The following is a 16965-nucleotide window of genomic DNA, read 5'->3' as shown; positions in this document are numbered from 1 at the left end:
ATTGAATAAATGCTCCTTTTCTGGACAAGAAATAGACAGGGAGAGGGTTCAAGAAGAATACTTGCTCCTGGTGGAGCTTGAACGCACAACCTTGTCATCTAATTGCTGTATACTGCTGTATAAGTACAACACGCTCACAGATTACACCACAGTATCCATTAACAACACTCTCACTGATCACCATATTTTGCACAAACGGAGCTGTACGATATTCGGACCAATACAAGATTACCATTGAGGTACCTGGCTTGCTCAGTAGGTAGAGCATGAAACTCTTAATCTCAGGGTCGTGGGTTCGAGCCCCACGTTGGGTGATTATTTTCTCAGCCGATGTACCAAATCACTGCGCGAAAAGCCAACCGCTTGGATTTTCGAGCAGGCTTGCCATCCTGCATTGCTGATGTGTCAGGCATTGCTGGTAATGCAGAAGACTATACTTTTGAATAGTAGCTGTCCCTGCACTCTGACCTGTTATCGCAATGACTTACCAATTACTTATGAAATAGATTGAATAAATGCTCCTTTTCTGGACAAGAAATAGACAGGGAGAGGGTTCAAGAAGAATACTTGCTCCTGGTGGAGCTTGAACGCACAACCTTGTCATCTAATTGCTGTATACTGCTGTATAAGTACAACACGCTCACAGATTACACCACAGTATCCATTAACAACACTCACACTGATCACCATATTTTGCACAAACGGAGCTGTACGATATTCGGACCAATACAAGATTACCATCGAGGGACCTGGCTAGCTCAGTCGGTAGAGCATGAGACTCTTAATCTCACGGTCGTGGGTTCGAGCCCCACGTTGGGTGATTATTTTCTCTGCCAAAGTACCAACTCACTTCGCGAACAGCCAACTGCTTGGATTTTCGAGCAGGCTTGCCATCCTGCATTGCTGATGTGTCAGGCATTGCTGGTAATGCAGAAGACTATACTTTTGAATAGTAGCTGTCCCTGCACTCTGACCTGTTATCGCAATGACTTACCAATTACTTATGAAATAGATTGAATAAATCCTCTTTTTCTGGACAAGAAATAGACAGGCAGAGGGTTCAAGAAAAGAAGTTGCTCCTGGGGAGGCTCAAACCCACAACCTCGGCAATTGCTGCGCTGCATACTGCTGTATAAGTACCAGGCGCAAACCGACTGAACCACAGGAGCTATGCAAAGCATGCTTACTGATCACCATATTTTGCACCAACAGATCTGTCCGATATTCAGTCCAAGTCAGTACTACAATTGACCTGCCTGGCAAGCTCAGACATTTGAGCATGAGCCTCTTAACCTCAGAATCGTAGGGTCGATACCACAAATGGGGTGATTCTTGTCTGAGCCGAATCACCAACTCACTTTGCAGACAGCCATTCACCTGGACTTTCGAGCAGGCTTGCCACCTTGCATTGCTGACGTGTCAGGCATAGCTGGTAATGCAGAAGACTATGGACTTGAATCGTAGCTGTGCCTGTAGTCTGATCTGTTATCTCAATTACATACCAATTACTTATGAAATAGATTTAATAAATGCTCCTTTTCTGGACAAGAAATAGACAGGGAGAGGGTTCAAGAAGAATACTTGCTCCTGGTGGAGCTTGAACGCACAACCTTGTCATCTAATTGCTGTATACTGCTGTATAAGTACAACACGCTCACAGATTACACCACAGTATCCATTAACAACACTCTCACTGATCACCATATTTTGCACAAACGGAGCTGTACGATATTCGGACCAATACAATATTGCCATTCAGGTACCTGGCTAGCTCAGTCGGTAGAGCATGAGACTCTTAATCTCAGGGTCGTGGGTTCGAGCCCCACGTTCGGTGATTATTTTCTCAGCCGATGTACCAACTCACTTCGCGAAAAGCCAACCGCTTGGATTTTCGAGCAGGCTTGCCATCCTGCATTGCTGATGTGTCAGGCATTGCTGGTAATGCAGAAGACTATGGACTTGAATCGTAGCTGTGCCTGTAGTCTGACCTGTTATCTCAATGACATACCAATTACTTATGAAATAGATTGAATAAATGCTCCTTTTCTGGACAAGAAATAGACAGGGAGAGGGTTCAAGAAGAATACTTGCTCCTGGTGGAGCTTGAACGCACAACCTTGTCATCTAATTGCTGTATACTGCTGTATAAGTACAACACGCTCACAGATTACACCACAGTATCCATTAACAACACTCTCACTGATCACCATATTTTGCACAAACGGAGCTGTACGATATTCGGACCAATACAAGATTACCACTGAGGTACCTGGCTAGCTCAGTCGGTAGAGCATGAGACTCTTAATCTCAGGGTCGTGGGTTCGAGCCCCACGTTGGGTGATTATTTTCTCTGCCAAAGTACCAACTCACTTCGCGAACAGCCAACCGCTTGGATTTTCGAGCAGGCTTGCCATCCTGCATTGCTGATGTGTCAGGCATTGCTGGTAATGCAGAAGACTATACTTTTGAATAGTAGCTGTCCCTGCACTCTGACCTGTTATCGCAATGACTTACCAATTACTTATGAAATAGATTGAATAAATGCTCCTTTTCTGGACAAGAAATAGACAGGGAGAGGGTTCAAGAAGAATACTTGCTCCTGGTGGAGCTTGAACGCACAACCTTGTCATCTAATTGCTGTATACTGCTGTATAAGTACAACACGCTCACAGATTACACCACAGTATCCATTAACAACACTCTCACTGATCACCATATTTTGCACAAACGGAGCTGTACGATATTCGGACCAATACAATATTGCCATTGAGGTACCTGGCTAGCTCAGTCGGTAGAGCATGAGACTCTTAATCTCAGGGTCGTGGGTTCGAGCCCCACGTTGGGTGATTATTTTCTCAGCCGATGTACCAACTCACTTCGCGAAAAGCCAACCGCTTGGATTTTCGAGCAGGCTTGCCATCCTGCATTGCTGATGTGTCAGGCATTGCTGGTAATGCAGAAGACTATGGACTTGAATCGTAGCTGTGCCTGTAGTCTGATCTGTTATCTCAATTACATACCAATTACTTATGAAATAGATTTAATAAATGCTCCTTTTCTGGACAAGAAATAGACAGGGAGAGGGTTCAAGAAGAATACTTGCTCCTGGTGGAGCTTGAACGCACAACCTTGTCATCTAATTGCTGTATACTGCTGTATAAGTACAACACGCTCACAGATTACACCACAGTATCCATTAACAACACTCTCACTGATCACCATATTTTGCACAAACGGAGCTGTACGATATTCGGACCAATACAATATTGCCATTCAGGTACCTGGCTAGCTCAGTCGGTAGAGCATGAGACTCTTAATCTCAGGGTCGTGGGTTCGAGCCCCACGTTCGGTGATTATTTTCTCAGCCGATGTACCAACTCACTTCGCGAAAAGCCAACCGCTTGGATTTTCGAGCAGGCTTGCCATCCTGCATTGCTGATGTGTCAGGCATTGCTGGTAATGCAGAAGACTATGGACTTGAATCGTAGCTGTGCCTGTAGTCTGACCTGTTATCTCAATGACATACCAATTACTTATGAAATAGATTGAATAAATGCTCCTTTTCTGGACAAGAAATAGACAGGGAGAGGGTTCAAGAAGAATACTTGCTCCTGGTGGAGCTTGAACGCACAACCTTGTCATCTAATTGCTGTATACTGCTGTATAAGTACAACACGCTCACAGATTACACCACAGTATCCATTAACAACACTCTCACTGATCACCATATTTTGCACAAACGGAGCTGTACGATATTCGGACCAATACAAGATTACCACTGAGGTACCTGGCTAGCTCAGTCGGTAGAGCATGAGACTCTTAATCTCAGGGTCGTGGGTTCGAGCCCCACGTTGGGTGATTATTTTCTCTGCCAAAGTACCAACTCACTTCGCGAACAGCCAACCGCTTGGATTTTCGAGCAGGCTTGCCATCCTGCATTGCTGATGTGTCAGGCATTGCTGGTAATGCAGAAGACTATACTTTTGAATAGTAGCTGTCCCTGCACTCTGACCTGTTATCGCAATGACTTACCAATTACTTATGAAATAGATTGAATAAATGCTCCTTTTCTGGACAAGAAATAGACAGGGAGAGGGTTCAAGAAGAATACTTGCTCCTGGTGGAGCTTGAACGCACAACCTTGTCATCTAATTGCTGTATACTGCTGTATAAGTACAACACGCTCACAGATTACACCACAGTATCCATTAACAACACTCTCACTGATCACCATATTTTGCACAAACGGAGCTGTACGATATTCGGACCAATACAAGATTACCATTGAGGTACCTGGCTTGCTCAGTAGGTAGAGCATGAGACTCTTAATCTCAGGGTCGTGGGTTCGACCCCACGTTGGGTGATTATTTTCTCAGCCGATGTACCAACTCACTTCGCGAAAAGCCAACCGCTTGGATTTTCGAGCAGGCTTGCCATCCTGCATTGCTGATGTGTCAGGCATTGCTGGTAATGCAGAAGACTATACTTTTGAATAGTAGCTGTCCCTGCACTCTGACCTGTTATCGCAATGACTTACCAATTACTTATGAAATAGATTGAATAAATGCTCCTTTTCTGGACAAGAAATAGACAGGGAGAGGGTTCAAGAAGAATACTTGCTCCTGGTGGAGCTTGAACGCACAACCTTGTCATCTAATTGCTGTATACTGCTGTATAAGTACAACACGCTCACAGATTACACCACAGTATCCATTAACAACACTCTCACTGATCACCATATTTTGCACAAACGGAGCTGTACGATATTCGGACCAATACAAGGTTACCACTGAGGTACCTGGCTAGCTCAGTCGGTAGAGCATGAGACTCTTAATCTCAGGGTCGTGGGTTCGAGCCCCACGTTGGGTGATTATTTTCTCAGCCGATGTACCAACTCACTTCGCGAAAAGCCAACCGCTTGGATTTTCGAGCAGGCTTGCCATCCTGCATTGCTGATGTGTCAGGCATTGCTGGTAATGCAGAAGACTATACTTTTGAATAGTAGCTGTCCCTGCACTCTGACCTGTTATCGCAATGACTTACCAATTACTTATGAAATAGATTGAATAAATGCTCCTTTTCTGGACAAGAAATAGACAGGGAGAGGGTTCAAGAAGAATACTTGCTCCTGGTGGAGCTTGAACGCACAACCTTGTCATCTAATTGCTGTATACTGCTGTATAAGTACAACACGCTCACAGATTACACCACAGTATCCATTAACAACACTCTCACTGATCACCATATTTTGCACAAACGGAGCTGTAAGATATTCGGACCAATACAATATTTCCATTGAGGTACCTGGCTAGCTCAGTCGGTAGAGCATGAGACTCTTAATCTCAGGGTCGTGGGTTCGAGCCCCACGTTGGGTGATTATTTTCTCAGCCGATGTACCAACTCACTTCGCGAAAAGCCAACCGCTTGGATTTTCGAGCAGGCTTGCCATCCTGCATTGCTGATGTGTCAGGCATTGCTGGTAATGCAGAAGACTATGGACTTGAATCGTAGCTGTGCCTGTAGTCTGATCTGTTATCTCAATTACATACCAATTACTTATGAAATAGATTGAATAAATGCTCCTTTTCTGGACAAGAAATAGACAGGGAGAGGGTTCAAGAAGAATACTTGCTCCTGGTGGAGCTTGAACGCACAACCTTGTCATCTAATTGCTGTATACTGCTGTATAAGTACAACACGCTCACAGATTACACCACAGTATCCATTAACAACACTCTCACTGATCACCATATTTTGCACAAACGGAGCTGTACGATATTCGGACCAATACAAGATTACCATTGAGGTACCTGGCTAGCTCAGTCGGTGGAGCATGAGACTCTTAATCTCAGGGTCGTGGGTTCGAGCCCCACGTTGGGTGATTATTTTCTCTGCCAAAGTACCAACTCACTTCGCGAACAGCCAACCGCTTGGATTTTCGAGCAGGCTTGCCATCCTGCATTGCTGATGTGTCAGGCATTGCTGGTAATGCAGAAGACTATACTTTTGAATAGTAGCTGTCCCTGCACTCTGACCTGTTATCGCAATGACATACCAATGACTTATGAAATAGATTGAATAAATGCTCCTTTTCTGGACAAGAAATAGACAGGCAGAGGGTTCAAGAAAATAAGTTGCTCCTGGGGAGGCTCAAACCCACAACCTCGGCATTTGCTGCGCTGCATACTGCTGTATAAGTACCAGGCGCAAACCGACTGAACCACAGGAGCTATGCAAAGCATGCTTACTGATCACCATATTTTGCACCAACAGATCTGTACGATATTCAGTCCAAGTCAGTACTACAATTGACCTGCCTGGCAAGCTCAGACATTTGAGCATGAGCCTCTTAACCTCAGAATCGTAGGGTCGATACCACAAATGGGGTGATTCTTGTCTGAGCCGTAGCACCAACTCACTTTGCAAACAGCCATTCACCTGGACTTTCGAGCAGGCTTGCCACCTTGCATTGCTGACGTGTCAGGCATAGCTGGTGATACAGAAGACTATGGACTTGAATCGTAGCTGTGCCTGTAGTCTGACCTGTTATCTCAATGACATATCAATTACTTATGAAATAGATTGAATAAATGCTCCTTTTCTGGACAAGAAATAGACAGGGAGAGGGTTCAAGAAGAATACTTGCTCCTGGTGGAGCTTGAACGCACAACCTTGTCATCTAATTGCTGTATACTGCTGTATAAGTACAACACGCTCACAGATTACACCACAGTATCCATTAACAACACTCTCACTGATCACCATATTTTGCACAAACGGAGCTGTACGATATTCGGACCAATACAATATCGCCATTCAGGCACCTGGCTAGCTCAGTCGGTAGAGCATGAGACTCTTAATCTCAGGGTCGTGGGTTCGAGCCCCACGTTGGGTGATTATTTTCTCAGCCGATGTTCCAACTCACTTTGCGAAAAGCCAACCGCTTGGATTTTCGAGCAGGCTTGCCATCCTGCATTGCTGATGTGTCAGGCATTGCTGGTAATGCAGAAGACTATGGACTTGAATCGTAGCTGTGCCTGTAGTCTGGCCTGTTATCTCAATGACATACCAATTACTTATGAAATAGATTGAATAAATGCTCCTTTTCTGGACAAGAAATAGACAGGGAGAGGGTTCAAGAAGAATACTTGCTCCTGGTGGAGCTTGAACGCACAACCTTGTCATCTAATTGCTGTATACTGCTGTATAAGTACAACACGCTCACAGATTACACCACAGTATCCATTAACAACACTCTCACTGATCACCATATTTTGCACAAACGGAGCTGTACGATATTCGGACCAATACAAGATTACCATTGAGGTACCTGGCTAGCTCAGTCGGTAGAGCATGAGACTCTTAATCTCAGGGTCGTGGGTTCGAGCCCCACGTTGGGTGATTATTTTCTCTGCCAAAGTACCAACTCACTTCGCGAACAGCAAACCGCTTGGATTTTCGAGCAGGCTTGCCATCCTGCATTGCTGATGTGTCAGGCATTGCTGGTAATGCAGAAGACTATACTATTGAATAGTAGCTGTCCCTGCACTCTGACCTGTTATCGCAATGACTTACCAATTACTTATGAAATAGATTGAATAAATCCTCTTTTTCTGGACAAGAAATAGACAGGCAGAGGGTTCAAGAAAATAAGTTGCTCCTGGGGAGGCTCAAACCCACAACCTCGGCATTTGCTGCGCTGCATACTGCTGTATAAGTACCAGGCGCAAACCGACTGAACCACAGGAGCTATGCAAAGCATGCTTACTGATCACCATATTTTGCACCAACAGATCTGTACGATATTCAGTCCAAGTCAGTACTACAATTGACCTGCCTGGCAAGCTCAGACATTTGAGCATGAGCCTCTTAACCTCAGAATCGTAGGGTCGATACCACAAATGGGGTGATTCTTGTCTGAGCCGAAGCACCAACTCACTTCGCGAAAAGCCAACCGCTTGGATTTTCGAGCAGGCTTGCCATCCTGCATTGCTGATGTGTCAGGCATTGCTGGTAATGCAGAAGACTATGGACTTGAATCGTAGCTGTGCTTGTAGTCTGACCTGTTATCTCAATGACATACCAATTACTTATGAAATAGATTGAATAAATGCTCCTTTTCTGGACAAGAAATAGACAGGGAGAGGGTTCAAGAAGAATACTTGCTCCTGGTGGAGCTTGAACGCACAACCTTGTCATCTAATTGCTGTATACTGCTGTATAAGTACAACACGCTCACAGATTACACCACAGTATCCATTAACAACACTCTCACTGATCACCATATTTTGCACAAACGGAGCTGTACGATATTCGGACCAATACAAGATTACCATTGAGGTACCTGGCTAGCTCAGTCGGTAGAGCATGAGACTCTTAATCTCAGGGTCGTGGGTTCGAGCCCCACGTTGGGTGATTATTTTCTCTGCCAAAGTACCAACTCACTTCGCGAACAGCAAACCGCTTGGATTTTCGAGCAGGCTTGCCATCCTGCATTGCTGATGTGTCAGGCATTGCTGGTAATGCAGAAGACTATACTATTGAATAGTAGTCTGCTGGTAATGCAGAAGACTATGGACTTGAATCGTAGCTGTGCTTGTAGTCTGACCTGTTATCTCAATGACATACCAATTACTTATGAAATAGATTTAATAAATGCTCCTTTTCTGGACAAGAAATAGACAGGGAGAGGGTTCAAGAAGAATACTTGCTCCTGGTGGAGCTTGAACGCACAACCTTGTCATCTAATTGCTGTATACTGCTGTATAAGTACAACACGCTCACAGATTACACCACAGTATCCATTAACAACACTCTCACTGATCACCATATTTTGCACAAACGGAGCTGTACGATATTCGGACCAATACAAGATTACCATTCAGGCACCTGGCTAGCTCAGTCGGTAGAGCATGAGACTCTTAATCTCAGGATCGTGGGTTCGAGCCCCAAGTTGAGTGATTATTTTCTCAGCCGATGTTCCAACTCACTTTGCGAAAAGCCAACCGCTTGGATTTTCGAGCAGGCTTGCCATCCTGCATTGCTGATGTGTCAGGCATTGCTGGTAATGCAGAAGACTATGGACTTGAATCGTAGCTGTGCCTGTAGTCTGGCCTGTTATCTCAATGACATACCAATTACTTATGAAATAGATTGAATAAATGCTCCTTTTCTGGACAAGAAATAGACAGGGAGAGGGTTCAAGAAGAATACTTGCTCCTGGTGGAGCTTGAACGCACAACCTTGTCATCTAATTGCTGTATACTGCTGTATAAGTACAACACGCTCACAGATTACACCACAGTATCCATTAACAACACTCTCACTGATCACCATATTTTGCACAAACGGAGCTGTACGATATTCGGACCAATACAAGATTACCATTGAGGTACCTGGCTAGCTCAGTCGGTAGAGCATGAGACTCTTAATCTCAGGGTCGTGGGTTCGAGCCCCACGTTGGGTGATTATTTTCTCTGCCAAAGTACCAACTCACTTCGCGAACAGCAAACCGCTTGGATTTTCGAGCAGGCTTGCCATCCTGCATTGCTGATGTGTCAGGCATTGCTGGTAATGCAGAAGACTATACTATTGAATAGTAGCTGTCCCTGCACTCTGACCTGTTATCGCAATGACTTACCAATTACTTATGAAATAGATTGAATAAATCCTCTTTTTCTGGACAAGAAATAGACAGGCAGAGGGTTCAAGAAAATAAGTTGCTCCTGGGGAGGCTCAAACCCACAACCTCGGCATTTGCTGCGCTGCATACTGCTGTATAAGTACCAGGCGCAAACCGACTGAACCACAGGAGCTATGCAAAGCATGCTTACTGATCACCATATTTTGCACCAACAGATCTGTACGATATTCAGTCCAAGTCAGTACTACAATTGACCTGCCTGGCAAGCTCAGACATTTGAGCATGAGCCTCTTAACCTCAGAATCGTAGGGTCGATACCACAAATGGGGTGATTCTTGTCTGAGCCGAAGCACCAACTCACTTCGCGAAAAGCCAACCGCTTGGATTTTCGAGCAGGCTTGCCATCCTGCATTGCTGATGTGTCAGGCATTGCTGGTAATGCAGAAGACTATGGACTTGAATCGTAGCTGTGCTTGTAGTCTGACCTGTTATCTCAATGACATACCAATTACTTATGAAATAGATTTAATAAATGCTCCTTTTCTGGACAAGAAATAGACAGGGAGAGGGTTCAAGAAGAATACTTGCTCCTGGTGGAGCTTGAACGCACAACCTTGTCATCTAATTGCTGTATACTGCTGTATAAGTACAACACGCTCACAGATTACACCACAGTATCCATTAACAACACTCTCACTGATCACCATATTTTGCACAAACGGAGCTGTACGATATTCGGACCAATACAAGATTACCATTGAGGTACCTGGCTAGCTCAGTCGGTAGAGCATGAGACTCTTAATCTCAGGGTCGTGGGTTCGAGCCCCACGTTGGGTGATTATTTTCTCTGCCAAAGTACCAACTCACTTCGCGAACAGCAAACCGCTTGGATTTTCGAGCAGGCTTGCCATCCTGCATTGCTGATGTGTCAGGCATTGCTGGTAATGCAGAAGACTATACTATTGAATAGTAGCTGTCCCTGCACTCTGACCTGTTATCGCAATGACTTACCAATTACTTATGAAATAGATTGAATAAATCCTCTTTTTCTGGACAAGAAATAGACAGGCAGAGGGTTCAAGAAAATAAGTTGCTCCTGGGGAGGCTCAAACCCACAACCTCGGCATTTGCTGCGCTGCATACTGCTGTATAAGTACCAGGCGCAAACCGACTGAACCACAGGAGCTATGCAAAGCATGCTTACTGATCACCATATTTTGCACCAACAGATCTGTACGATATTCAGTCCAAGTCAGTACTACAATTGACCTGCCTGGCAAGCTCAGACATTTGAGCATGAGCCTCTTAACCTCAGAATCGTAGGGTCGATACCACAAATGGGGTGATTCTTGTCTGAGCCGAAGCACCAACTCACTTCGCGAAAAGCCAACCGCTTGGATTTTCGAGCAGGCTTGCCATCCTGCATTGCTGATGTGTCAGGCATTGCTGGTAATGCAGAAGACTATGGACTTGAATCGTAGCTGTGCTTGTAGTCTGACCTGTTATCTCAATGACATACCAATTACTTATGAAATAGATTTAATAAATGCTCCTTTTCTGGACAAGAAATAGACAGGGAGAGGGTTCAAGAAGAATACTTGCTCCTGGTGGAGCTTGAACGCACAACCTTGTCATCTAATTGCTGTATACTGCTGTATAAGTACAACACGCTCACAGATTACACCATAGTATCCATTAACAACACTCTCACTGATCACCATATTTTGCACAAACGGAGCTGTACGATATTCAGACCAATACAATATTGCCATTCAGGCACCTGGCTAGCTCAGTCGGTAGAGCATGAGACTCTTAATCTCAGGGTCGTGGGTTCGAGCCCCACGTTGGGTGATTATTTTCTCAGCCGATGTTCCAACTCACTTTGCGAAAAGCCAACCGCTTGGATTTTCGAGCAGGCTTGCCATCCTGCATTGCTGATGTGTCAGGCATTGCTGGTAATGCAGAAGACTATGGACTTGAATCGTAGCTGTGCCTGTAGTCTGGCCTGTTATCTCAATGACATACCAATTACTTATGAAATAGATTGAATAAATGCTCCTTTTCTGGACAAGAAATAGACAGGGAGAGGGTTCAAGAAGAATACTTGCTCCTGGTGGAGCTTGAACGCACAACCTTGTCATCTAATTGCTGTATACTGCTGTATAAGTACAACACGCTCACAGATTACACCACAGTATCCATTAACAACACTCTCACTGATCACCATATTTTGCACAAACGGAGCTGTACGATATTCGGACCAATACAAGATTACCATTGAGGTACCTGGCTAGCTCAGTCGGTAGAGCATGAGACTCTTAATCTCAGGGTCGTGGGTTCGAGCCCCACGTTGGGTGATTATTTTCTCTGCCAAAGTACCAACTCACTTCGCGAACAGCAAACCGCTTGGATTTTCGAGCAGGCTTGCCATCCTGCATTGCTGATGTGTCAGGCATTGCTGGTAATGCAGAAGACTATACTATTGAATAGTAGCTGTCCCTGCACTCTGACCTGTTATCGCAATGACTTACCAATTACTTATGAAATAGATTGAATAAATCCTCTTTTTCTGGACAAGAAATAGACAGGCAGAGGGTTCAAGAAAATAAGTTGCTCCTGGGGAGGCTCAAACCCACAACCTCGGCATTTGCTGCGCTGCATACTGCTGTATAAGTACCAGGCGCAAACCGACTGAACCACAGGAGCTATGCAAAGCATGCTTACTGATCACCATATTTTGCACCAACAGATCTGTACGATATTCAGTCCAAGTCAGTACTACAATTGACCTGCCTGGCAAGCTCAGACATTTGAGCATGAGCCTCTTAACCTCAGAATCGTAGGGTCGATACCACAAATGGGGTGATTCTTGTCTGAGCCGAAGCACCAACTCACTTCGCGAAAAGCCAACCGCTTGGATTTTCGAGCAGGCTTGCCATCCTGCATTGCTGATGTGTCAGGCATTGCTGGTAATGCAGAAGACTATGGACTTGAATCGTAGCTGTGCTTGTAGTCTGACCTGTTATCTCAATGACATACCAATTACTTATGAAATAGATTTAATAAATGCTCCTTTTCTGGACAAGAAATAGACAGGGAGAGGGTTCAAGAAGAATACTTGCTCCTGGTGGAGCTTGAACGCACAACCTTGTCATCTAATTGCTGTATACTGCTGTATAAGTACAACACGCTCACAGATTACACCACAGTATCCATTAACAACACTCTCACTGATCACCATATTTTGCACAAACGGAGCTGTACGATATTCGGACCAATACAAGATTACCATTGAGGTACCTGGCTAGCTCAGTCGGTAGAGCATGAGACTCTTAATCTCAGGGTCGTGGGTTCGAGCCCCACGTTGGGTGATTATTTTCTCTGCCAAAGTACCAACTCACTTCGCGAACAGCAAACCGCTTGGATTTTCGAGCAGGCTTGCCATCCTGCATTGCTGATGTGTCAGGCATTGCTGGTAATGCAGAAGACTATACTATTGAATAGTAGCTGTCCCTGCACTCTGACCTGTTATCGCAATGACTTACCAATTACTTATGAAATAGATTGAATAAATCCTCTTTTTCTGGACAAGAAATAGACAGGCAGAGGGTTCAAGAAAATAAGTTGCTCCTGGGGAGGCTCAAACCCACAACCTCGGCATTTGCTGCGCTGCATACTGCTGTATAAGTACCAGGCGCAAACCGACTGAACCACAGGAGCTATGCAAAGCATGCTTACTGATCACCATATTTTGCACCAACAGATCTGTACGATATTCAGTCCAAGTCAGTACTACAATTGACCTGCCTGGCAAGCTCAGACATTTGAGCATGAGCCTCTTAACCTCAGAATCGTAGGGTCGATACCACAAATGGGGTGATTCTTGTCTGAGCCGAAGCACCAACTCACTTCGCGAAAAGCCAACCGCTTGGATTTTCGAGCAGGCTTGCCATCCTGCATTGCTGATGTGTCAGGCATTGCTGGTAATGCAGAAGACTATGGACTTGAATCGTAGCTGTGCTTGTAGTCTGACCTGTTATCTCAATGACATACCAATTACTTATGAAATAGATTGAATAAATGCTCCTTTTCTGGACAAGAAATAGACAGGGAGAGGGTTCAAGAAGAATACTTGCTCCTGGGGAGGCTCAAACCCACAACCTCGGCATTTGCTGCGCTGCATACTGCTGTATAAGTACCAGGCGCAAACCGACTGAACCACAGGAGCTATGCAAAGCATGCTTACTGATCACCATATTTTGCACCAACAGATCTGTACGATATTCAGTCCAAGTCAGTACTACAATTGACCTGCCTGTCATCTAATTGCTGTATACTGCTGTATAAGTACAACACGCTCACAGATTACACCACAGTATCCATTAACAACACTCTCACTGATCACCATATTTTGCACAAACGGAGCTGTATGATATTCGGACCAATACAATATTGTCATTGAGGTACCTGGCTAGCTCAGTCGGTAGAGCATGAGACTCTTAATCTCAATGACATACCAGTTCCTTATGAAATAGATTGAATAAATCCTATTTTTCTAGACAAGAAATAGACAGGTAGAGGGTTCAAGAAAAGCACTTGCTCCTGGTGAGGCTCAAACTCACAACCTCGGCATTGCTTCGTTGCATACTGCTGTATAAGTACCACACGCTAACCGACTGCGCCACAGGAGCTATGCAAAGCATGCTTACTGATCACCATATTTTGCACAAACGGAGCTGTACGGTATTCGGTCCAAGTCAGTACTACAATTGATGTACCTGGCTAGCTCAGTCGGTAGAGCATGAGCCTCTTAATCTCAGGGCCGTGGGTTGAGCCCCGCTTAGTTCGATTATTTTCTCTGCCGAAGTACCAACTCACTTCGCAAACAGCCAACCGCTTGGATTTTCGAGCAGGCTTGCCCTCCTGCATTGCTGATGTGTCAGGCATTGCTGGTAATGCAGAAGACTATACATTTGAATAGTAGTTGTCCCTGCACTCTGACCTGTTATCTCAATGACATACCAATTAATTATGAAACGTCCTCCTAAGTGTATTGAATAAAATGCTCCTTTTCTGGAGAAGAAATAGACAGGGAGAGGGTTCAAGAAGAATACTTGCTCCTGGTGGAGCTTGAACGCACAACCTTGTCATCTAATTGCTGTATACTGCTGTATAAGTACAACACGCTCACAGATTACACCACAGTATCCATTAACAACACTCTCACTGATCACCATGTTTTGCACAAACGGAGCTGTACGATATTTTTCTCTGCCGAAGTACCAACTCACTTCGCGAACAGCCAACCGCTTGGATTTTCGAGCAGGCTTGCCATCCTGCATTGCTGATCTGTCAGGCATTGCTGGTAATGCAGAAGACTATACATTTGAATAGTAGCTGTCCCTCTACTCTGACCTGTTATTGCAATGACATACCACAATTGACCTGCCTGGCAAGCTCAGACATTTGAGCATGAGCCTCTTAACCTCAGAATCGTAGGGTCGATACCACAAATGGGGTGATTCTTGTCTGAGCCGAAGCACCAACTGACTTTGCAAACAGCCATTCACCTGGACTTTCGAGCAGGCTTGCCAACTTGCATTGCTGACGTGTCAGGCATAGCTGGTGATACAGAAGACTATGGACTTGAATCGTAGCTGTGCCTGTAGTCTGACCTGTTATCTCAATGACATACCAATTACTTATGAAATAGATTGAATAAATGCTCCTTTTCTGGACAAGAAATAGACAGGGAGAGGGTTCAAGAAGAATACTTGCTCCTGGTGGAGCTTGAACGCACAACCTTGTCATCTAATTGCTGTATACTGCTGTATAAGTACAACACGCTCACAGATTACACCACAGTATCCATTAACAACACTCTCACTGATCACCATATTTTGCACAAACGGAGCTGTACGATATTCGGACCAATACAAGATTACCATTGAGGTACCTGGCTAGCTCAGTCGGTAGAGCATGAGACTCTTAATCTCAGGGTCGTGGGTTCGAGCCCCACGTTGGGTGATTATTTTCTCTGCCAAAGTACCAACTCACTTCGCGAACAGCCAACCGCTTGGATTTTCGAGCAGGCTTGCCATCCTGCATTGCTGATGTGTCAGGCATTGCTGGTAATGCAGAAGACTATACTTTTGAATAGTAGCTGTCCCTGCACTCTGACCTGTTATCTCAATGACATACCAATTAATTATGAAACGTACTCCTAAGTGTATTGAATAAAATGCTCCTTTTCTGGAGAAGAAATAGACAGGGAGAGGGTTCAAGAAGAATACTTGCTCCTGGTGGAGCTTGAACGCACAACCTTGTCATCTAATTGCTGTATACTGCTGTATAAGTACAACACGCTCACGGATTACACCACAGTATCCATTAACAACACTCTCACTGATCACCATGTTTTGCACAAACGGAGCTGTACGATATTTTTCTCTGCCGAAGTACCAACTCACTTCGCGAACAGCCAACCGCTTGGATTTTCGAGCAGGCTTGCCATCCTGCATTGCTGATCTGTCAGGCATTGCTGGTAATGCATAAGACTATACATTTGAATAGTAGCTGTCCCTCTACTCTGACCTGTTATTGCAATGACTTACCAATTACTTATGAAATAGATTGAATAAATGCTCCTTTTCTGGACAAGAAATAGACAGGGAGAGGGTTCAAGAAGAATACTTGCTCCTGGTGGAGCTTGAACGCACAACCTTGTCATCTAATTGCTGTATACTGCTGTATAAGTACAACACGCTCACAGATTACACCACAGTATCCATTAACAACACTCTCACTGATCACCATATTTTGCACAAACGGAGCTGTACGATATTCGGACCAATACAAGATTACCACTGAGGTACCTGGCTAGCTCAGTCGGTAGAGCATGAGACTCTTAATCTCAGGGTCGTGGGTTCGAGCCCCACGTTGGGTGATTATTTTCTCTGCCAAAGTACCAACTCACTTCGCGAACAGCCAACCGCTTGGATTTTCGAGCAGGCTTGCCATCCTGCATTGCTGATGTGTCAGGCATTGCTGGTAATGCAGAAGACTATACTTTTGAATAGTAGCTGTCCCTGCACTCTGACCTGTTATCTCAATGACATACCAATTAATTATGAAACGTACTCCTAAGTGTATTGAATAAAATGCTCCTTTTCTGGAGAAGAAATAGACAGGGAGAGGGTTCAAGAAGAATACTTGCTCCTGGTGGAGCTTGAACGCACAACCTTGTCATCTAATTGCTGTATACTGCTGTATAAGTACAACACGCTCACGGATTACACCACAGTATCCATTAACAACACTCT

General features: G+C 44.6%; 20 non-coding genes across 20 annotated transcripts; 19 read left to right on the top strand and 1 right to left on the bottom strand.

The window, feature by feature from the left end:
* The first annotated feature begins 747 nt into the window (after positions 1–747).
* On the top strand, positions 748–820 carry trnak-cuu. Its single transcript has one exon. It is a non-coding gene; the product is annotated as a tRNA-Lys (tRNA).
* Positions 821–1761: 941 nt separating this feature from the next.
* trnak-cuu lies at positions 1762–1834 on the top strand. Its single transcript has one exon. It is a non-coding gene; the product is annotated as a tRNA-Lys (tRNA).
* Positions 1835–2267: 433 nt separating this feature from the next.
* On the top strand, positions 2268–2340 carry trnak-cuu. Its single transcript has one exon. It is a non-coding gene; the product is annotated as a tRNA-Lys (tRNA).
* A 433-nt stretch (positions 2341–2773) lies between these two features.
* Positions 2774–2846, top strand: trnak-cuu. Its single transcript has one exon. It is a non-coding gene; the product is annotated as a tRNA-Lys (tRNA).
* A 433-nt stretch (positions 2847–3279) lies between these two features.
* Positions 3280–3352, top strand: trnak-cuu. Its single transcript has one exon. It is a non-coding gene; the product is annotated as a tRNA-Lys (tRNA).
* Positions 3353–3785: 433 nt separating this feature from the next.
* On the top strand, positions 3786–3858 carry trnak-cuu. Its single transcript has one exon. It is a non-coding gene; the product is annotated as a tRNA-Lys (tRNA).
* Positions 3859–4796: 938 nt separating this feature from the next.
* On the top strand, positions 4797–4869 carry trnak-cuu. Its single transcript has one exon. It is a non-coding gene; the product is annotated as a tRNA-Lys (tRNA).
* Positions 4870–5302: 433 nt separating this feature from the next.
* trnak-cuu lies at positions 5303–5375 on the top strand. The gene has a single exon. It is a non-coding gene; the product is annotated as a tRNA-Lys (tRNA).
* A 433-nt stretch (positions 5376–5808) lies between these two features.
* Positions 5809–5881, top strand: trnak-cuu. The gene has a single exon. It is a non-coding gene; the product is annotated as a tRNA-Lys (tRNA).
* A 941-nt stretch (positions 5882–6822) lies between these two features.
* Positions 6823–6895, top strand: trnak-cuu. Its single transcript has one exon. It is a non-coding gene; the product is annotated as a tRNA-Lys (tRNA).
* A 433-nt stretch (positions 6896–7328) lies between these two features.
* trnak-cuu lies at positions 7329–7401 on the top strand. Its single transcript has one exon. It is a non-coding gene; the product is annotated as a tRNA-Lys (tRNA).
* A 941-nt stretch (positions 7402–8342) lies between these two features.
* trnak-cuu lies at positions 8343–8415 on the top strand. The gene has a single exon. It is a non-coding gene; the product is annotated as a tRNA-Lys (tRNA).
* A 978-nt stretch (positions 8416–9393) lies between these two features.
* trnak-cuu lies at positions 9394–9466 on the top strand. Its single transcript has one exon. It is a non-coding gene; the product is annotated as a tRNA-Lys (tRNA).
* A 941-nt stretch (positions 9467–10407) lies between these two features.
* Positions 10408–10480, top strand: trnak-cuu. Its single transcript has one exon. It is a non-coding gene; the product is annotated as a tRNA-Lys (tRNA).
* Positions 10481–11421: 941 nt separating this feature from the next.
* trnak-cuu lies at positions 11422–11494 on the top strand. Its single transcript has one exon. It is a non-coding gene; the product is annotated as a tRNA-Lys (tRNA).
* Positions 11495–11927: 433 nt separating this feature from the next.
* On the top strand, positions 11928–12000 carry trnak-cuu. The gene has a single exon. It is a non-coding gene; the product is annotated as a tRNA-Lys (tRNA).
* Positions 12001–12941: 941 nt separating this feature from the next.
* trnak-cuu lies at positions 12942–13014 on the top strand. The gene has a single exon. It is a non-coding gene; the product is annotated as a tRNA-Lys (tRNA).
* A 1226-nt stretch (positions 13015–14240) lies between these two features.
* Positions 14241–14334, bottom strand: trnai-uau. Its single transcript has 2 exons — positions 14297–14334; positions 14241–14276 (listed from the first exon to the last, which is right to left on the bottom strand). It is a non-coding gene; the product is annotated as a tRNA-Ile (tRNA).
* A 1263-nt stretch (positions 14335–15597) lies between these two features.
* On the top strand, positions 15598–15670 carry trnak-cuu. Its single transcript has one exon. It is a non-coding gene; the product is annotated as a tRNA-Lys (tRNA).
* Positions 15671–16516: 846 nt separating this feature from the next.
* Positions 16517–16589, top strand: trnak-cuu. The gene has a single exon. It is a non-coding gene; the product is annotated as a tRNA-Lys (tRNA).
* The last annotated feature ends 376 nt before the right edge of the window (positions 16590–16965 follow it).

The sequence above is a fragment of the Oncorhynchus mykiss genome, chromosome 20 (assembly GCF_013265735.2).
Source record: "Oncorhynchus mykiss isolate Arlee chromosome 20, USDA_OmykA_1.1, whole genome shotgun sequence".
In the NCBI taxonomy this organism is placed as follows: Eukaryota; Metazoa; Chordata; class Actinopteri; order Salmoniformes; family Salmonidae; genus Oncorhynchus; species Oncorhynchus mykiss.
Note: the sequence above shows the minus strand (reverse complement) of the source record. Positions and strands in the feature narration are given on the sequence as shown.